Source organism: Sminthopsis crassicaudata, chromosome 3 (assembly GCF_048593235.1).
Source record: "Sminthopsis crassicaudata isolate SCR6 chromosome 3, ASM4859323v1, whole genome shotgun sequence".
In the NCBI taxonomy this organism is placed as follows: domain Eukaryota; kingdom Metazoa; phylum Chordata; class Mammalia; order Dasyuromorphia; family Dasyuridae; genus Sminthopsis; species Sminthopsis crassicaudata.
In genome coordinates this window covers 360,552,941-360,559,627 of record NC_133619.1, presented here as the reverse complement: position 1 = coordinate 360,559,627, position 6,687 = coordinate 360,552,941, and positions in this window count along the sequence as shown.

Below are 6,687 nucleotides of genomic sequence, written 5' to 3'. Positions count from 1 at the left end.
TTGTTAGAATACAAAGTAGGAACTATTTCATTTTTGTCTCTATCATAATATAGGGTACATAGTGTGTGCTTAGTAAATCCTTGTTGATTGATTGATGCTCAGGGCATCTAATTCTCCAAAACAAATCAGTAGTATTACTTGGTGGTATATCTCTTATTCAGAAGTATTATTGAATATAGGACATATATCCCAAACTGTATAAAGCAGAAATTTTTTTTTGGTCAAACTCTTTGCAATAACCATAGATTCAGGATTGTGGTTGATTTTGTTACTAAACACAGGTGTGATGAAGAAGAAAAAAATTCATTTCTATGTCATTAATGTTGAAAATTACAAATCTGGCTTGTTCATTTTGAGCAAATAAACATTGGGAATTGTGATTTTCAATAAATGTCATTAACACATCATAGAGAGACATTGATTAGTTAATAATGAATTAATTTCAGCATCAGGAAGATCTGAGTTCAAGTATATATTGCTTAGCTTAGTACCCCAGCTTATTAAAATATGGCTTATGTATCCATATAGGATCTCAACTAAATATGATAGTTGTGAAAATATTATTTATCATCAGTAAATGTTTGATTTTTATACCTATTTTATATACTTATATCCCCATTGTTATGTGATTTTGGGGAGCAAAAAGGGATCATGAGTGGAAGAAATTTAAGAAATCTTGCTCTAAGCAACTCTAAGATTAATTTGCAAAGCAGGTACCAATATGGATTGATAAAAATTTAGTAAAGTCAACTAAGAGGATGTGGTGTTTTGATTAGTGAAGATTTATTTTATGAAAATTACCTCCCTGTGAATTCTCATCTGGTCCCTTTCAAAAACAAAGCAAAACATATCAATTGTTTCAAAGCATAAGAACAACAGTACAGTTTTAGATATGCTTAGGAACAAAATATTAAAGACAACTACAATATATTTATTTACCTTTTGTGCTAATCTCAAGTGATTTAAGGAACATACTAGTTTGGCAGCAGCAGATCAACATGAATTATTCTGTGTTCATTCAAATAAAATATAGAAATAGGGACTTTTTTGAAACTAGGAAAAAACTTTAGTGATCATTCAATGCAAGCCTTTATTTTAGAGGAAATTTAGAAAGGTGCAATGATTTCCCCAAAGACATAAAGCTTGTTAACCTGGGTTCAAATTCTGCCTCTATTTCTACTAATGTGATCTTGGGAAAATTACTTCATCTCTCCTAACCTTAGTGATGTTCCTAAGACTATAAGTCTCAGAATAAAGGCCAACTTGCATTAGGAGAAGGGATTAATTTTTTGGGAATTAATTACACAAAAGAATTGACAAAAAATCAATATCAAATACTCTTACTTCATATGCATTGTCACCAATATAGATAGTAAACTCCTTGAAGGCAGGAATCAGGTTTCATATTTCTTTATTGTTCTCCCACATAATAAATATTCAATAATGCATATGCTTGTTAATTGATGTTTGAAAAAGAAAGCATTTCATTTCTAGAAAGGATTCTAGTTCTAATTTTATTTCTTGATGAGGATAGCTCATCAGTGAAAGTCTTAATAAAGGCAGAAGGAGGCCAGAGTGAATGTACAGTTCTTGTGATTAAGATGCCCTATTTTAACCACTTCTCTGCTTTCAACCTGACTTGTCTGGCATTGATCTTTAAATATCTTCCTTCTCTATCTAAGCCTATCATTAGATAATTGGGAAGAAGAGGATCAGAAAAAGTAAGTTATGGCTCTGAATACAACTCTTTTCTATTCCTTTCTCATTAGTAAAACTTTAGTCTCTAGTATTCACTAAGAATGATGGGATTTTTTTTTCTGTAAATAGACTTCTGGGGAAAAAAAGAGTACTTATCCACTGAATTGTTAGTTTGGAACTTCATGAAGACATCTGGAAAATAAGCAATTAAAGTAAATCTTTGTATTTATAAAAAGAAATATTTGACTTGTACTGCTTAAGTCAGAATTCAGGGGTGAAAAAAGACAAAATGTATAAAATGTTGCATGAACTAGAATAAGCCCCAAAATCTATGGTATAAAAAGTAATTGGGCTTTGGACAAGTAAGAATCTTAATAATAATTATGGCAGAAATACCATTCTGTATCCCCTCAGGCCAGTGTTGCTCATTACTTTCAGATATATCATATTTATGATACTGATCAGGTGTAAGAACTTTGTACTTATTCATCTAATGGGGAAATCAGAGAATGGAGATAATTCTAATTTCAAGCTGGGAAAAATAAAATAGAAGCCGAAGTATGACTGTCACATAAAGGTTCCATCTCCTACTCCCCTCCAACTCTTATCATCTAATACTTTTTGCCTCCTTTTCCCTACTCCTGCTTGTGCCCCTTCTCCTGAGCCTGACTAGCCTTGGATTGTGGAATTCCTTTGTTGTAACGGTTTGAGTTTCTCAGTAGGCACCATAAGTCAAATGAGGAAATGTGGTGTTTTGATTATTGAATATTTATTTCATGAAAAGAATTAACTTGAAGGAATTTCATGTAGGTAATCAGCTCCTAATAGCTCTCAAGAGCTGATTGTTAAATTTTCAGTGTGAGTTTTCATTCTCAGAAATTTGCAAATCAAGGCTTAATTTTTTTAATTGATTGTACTTAAGAAAACATTAACAATGCAGATAGACTTGAAAGCATTTTGTACTCTCGGGTTGTTAAACATTTATCAGCTTACCCCATATACAGGATTATCTCCACTTCCTTATCCCTATCTCCTAAATTCCCACCCCAAATAAAAATAGGCATTGTAATTCCCTTTTGGTTCCAGAGAGCAAAAGCTAGGAATAAATGCTAAAAGTTACATTGTCAGGAAGGATGAGGAATTTCATCTGCATGATAATTTTTTTTAAAAGAATAAATATATTTCTAACAGCTAGGTCTGTTCAAAAAGAAATGTACTGAACTTCATTTTTAGAGACTTCTAAGGAGTGGTTTAACTTGTCAGGTGTAATTCCTCTATCTTGATTCTCTTTTTTCCTGTTTCTTTTTGTTTTTTTCTGTCTTTATTTCTGCCTCTCCCTTTTGGATTATCTTGCTTACCATAAAGTGTACTACAAACTGGAATATCAAAGTTTCCTAAGAGGGGAAGTAGTTGCTATGATTAATTCTTTCAAGATTCCTTTATGTAACTCTATTAAGTGGTTACTCTCCTATTGTTGTACATTCTATGTATATTTTTCATATAAAAATTGAATCCATTAACTGGTGATCAAAACATTTATTAAACAGAAGGGAAAGCAAATATAATTGTGACATTCTACTTATGACCTGGTAGGAACTTTCCAACTGTCTCTATGGGAGAAGTGAATATAATTTTAACCATTTAATCACTTATCATAGTAGTGATTCCCACAGATGAGAGCACCTACTTCCAGGTCTCCTCATCATGAGAAATGTCTTCTCTCCTTATCAAAAACTGTTTTTAAAGAAGTTCATTGATAGAAAAGAGGTCAGTGTTATATGGGCTCTACATTGTTAAAGCTAAGCTACTCTATAACAAGACTATTCCAATCCTAAGAAAGACTACTCATCTTTGGACTTAGGAATTGCTTTTCATTCCTGAAATGGCAATGTACTTTTTTTAGGAAGGACAGATACTCAGCCTATGATGTTTTATATTTCTGCTTCTTTGGCTGAACTGAAGATTCTACTTCCTAGTCAATATAGCTTGAGATAGATACAGCTTCTCTTTAACTTGTCACCTATTCTAGGCAGTAGTTGATATTGCAGAATCTAAGGTCTTTACTTAGATCCCAGTTATAGCTACAGAGTTTGATTCTTCATTTATATATTCAGATGATAATTAAAATAAATTGTGAAGTGTTAAAAAAAAAAAGTTTGGCCCTTTCAGTGAGAAATTCAGTTTTAGCTCAGTTTTGCTGTCTGAGTCACATGAAGGCAATACTCATTTGTCCAATGGTCATAAAACAGCTGAGAAGTTCAAAGTTTCCAAATTTCCAAATCTCTCCTGTGCTGAGCCTCATATATATATATGTATATATATACACATGTATATATATATATATATATATATATATATACATGTGTATATATATATATATGTATATATATACATATATACATATATAATAGGTTGCTATACAAGGTAACTTTGTGACCTTCACTTCTATTTTGAAAAAAAAAGAGTTGGAAATTGTAGGATATTGAAATCAGACTAATATTTTTCTTATTTTTAACTTTTTAAACCTAGCACAGTGGGACTGGAATTAAATCAGTGGTTACCCAATGCCCACATATCTTTCAATAATAATTTCTTTCTCATTTACCTTTAAAAGACTTCTGGCTGTACAGTTATAGCAATAAGATGTAAATACTGGCTTTAGGGAATAGTTTTTTTATTCAAAGAAAGCCAAAGCACAAAGCAGTAGGCTATGAATTTGCTTTCCCTACTATTTAGAATCTCACAGTTCAGAATTTCCCCAATCCCCTATGGGGTCATTGTCTCCAGAAGGCTAGTGTTAAAGTGGACTTAATAGATGCTAAATAATTTTTTGTTGATGATGATGTTGATTACTATCACTAATGTTTTCTTGGAAGGGAAGGGTTTACAGAGAATGGAAAGCAAAAGAGGGGAAGAGATTTTCTCTATGCTTTTCATATTAGAACATCAATGATCAGATTAACTATTTTTTTTCCTTTATATACAAAAATATGACTAATGGTATGAAATACTTTTAAGAAAAGTTTTCTTCAATAGGTGGGGAGTTTGTGAAAAGAGAATGGCAACTGTTAGATGGTGGTTAGGAACCTCCCTCCCAGGATAGAGATAGATCTCAGGCACTCTAGATTGAAAGAACAGGATTCAGGACTTGTTTACATGTATGAATCTCTCCTGTTACCTAACAGAGTGCCTTGTACACAATAGATGTTTAATAAATGTTTAATATCATTGGACAGATGAGGGTATGATCCTGTTTGGGGAACTAAAAGAAAAAAAAAAAACTATAGCTGAAAAATCTGAAATTTTGTATTCAATCCAGAGTCATACTTTTGAAAGGAGTCACAAAATGGAAAACATTCAATGGAAGCAAAGTTCTTGGAAAGGGACTGGCCTAGAAAGGAGAATAGCAACATTAGTTTATCTGATCATAGAAAAATATGGTGTGGGGATGAAAGTTATGAATAATAGAAATGTAGGAAGGATGCAAATTTTAAGGACTTTCAATACCAACTACAGAATTTTATATTTGATCCTGAAAGTAAATTGTAAACCACTGGGGTCTATTGATTTGGGGTGATATGATAAAACTTGTTCTTTAGCAAATGAGTAAGGACAGATTGAAATAGGGAGATACTTGACTTAGAGACTCCAACCATAAGGCTATTGAAAATTATTTGTTTCAGGTGACTAATATACAATGACTGTGTGAGTAGAAATGAGATATTTTTTGTTTTGTTTTGTTTTGTTTTGTTTTGTTTTGTTTTGTTTTTTTTTTTTTTTTTTTGTTCTTTTGGTTTTTTTTATAAGCCAAATAGCAGCAATGCTGGGTCAAAGGGTATGCATAGTTTGATAACTTTTTGGGCATAGTTCCAAATTGCTCTCCAGAATGGCTGGATTCTTTCACAAATCCACCAACAATGTATCAGTGTCCCAGTTTTCCCACATCCCCTTCAACATTCATCATTATCTGTTCCTGTCATCTTAGCCAATCTGACAGGTGTGTAGTGATATCTCAGAGTTGTCTTACTTTGCATTTCTCTGATCAGTAGTGATTTGGAACACTCTTTCATATGAGTGGATATAATTTCAATTTCATCATCTGAGAATTGTCGGTTCATATCCTTTGACCATTTATCAATTGGAGAATGGTTTGATTTCTTATAAATTAGGGTTGGTTCTCTATATATTTTGGAAATGAGACCTTTATCAGAACCTTTGTTTTTAAAAATATTTTCCCAATTTGTTACTTCCCTTCTAATCTTTTTTGCATTAGTATTGTTTGTACAGAAACTTTTTAGTTTGATGTAATCAAAATCTTCTATTTTGTGATCAATAATGATCTTTAGTTCTCCTCTGGTCATAAATTCCTTCCTCCTCCACAGGTCTGAGAGGTAGACTATTCTCTGTTTCTCTAATCTATTTATGATCTCATCCTTTATGGCTAAATCATGGACCCATTTTGATCTTATCTTGGTATAGGGTGTTAAGTGTAGATCCATATCTAATTTCTGCCATACTAATTTCCAGTTTTCCCAACAGTTTTTTCCGAATAATGAATTTTTGTCCCTAATGTTGGTATCTTTGGGTTTGTCAAAGACTAGATTGCTATAGATGTACCCTTTTTTTTGTCCTTTGTACCTAATCTAGATCGACTGGTCTATTTCTTAGCCAATACCAAATGGTTTTGGTGACTGCTGCTATATTATATAGCTTTAGATCAGGTACACCTAGATCACCTTCATCTGACTTTTTTTTTTTATTAGTTCCCTTGCAATTCTCAACCTTTTATTCTTCCATATGAATTTTGTTGTTATTTTTTCTATGTCATTAAAATAGTTTCTTGGGAGTCTGATTGGTATAGCACTAAATAAATAGATTAGTTTGAGGAGTATTGTCATCTTTATTATATTTGCTCGGCCTATCCAAGAGCACTGAATGTCTTTCCAATTATTTAAATCTGACTTTATTTTTGTGGCAAGTGTTTCATAA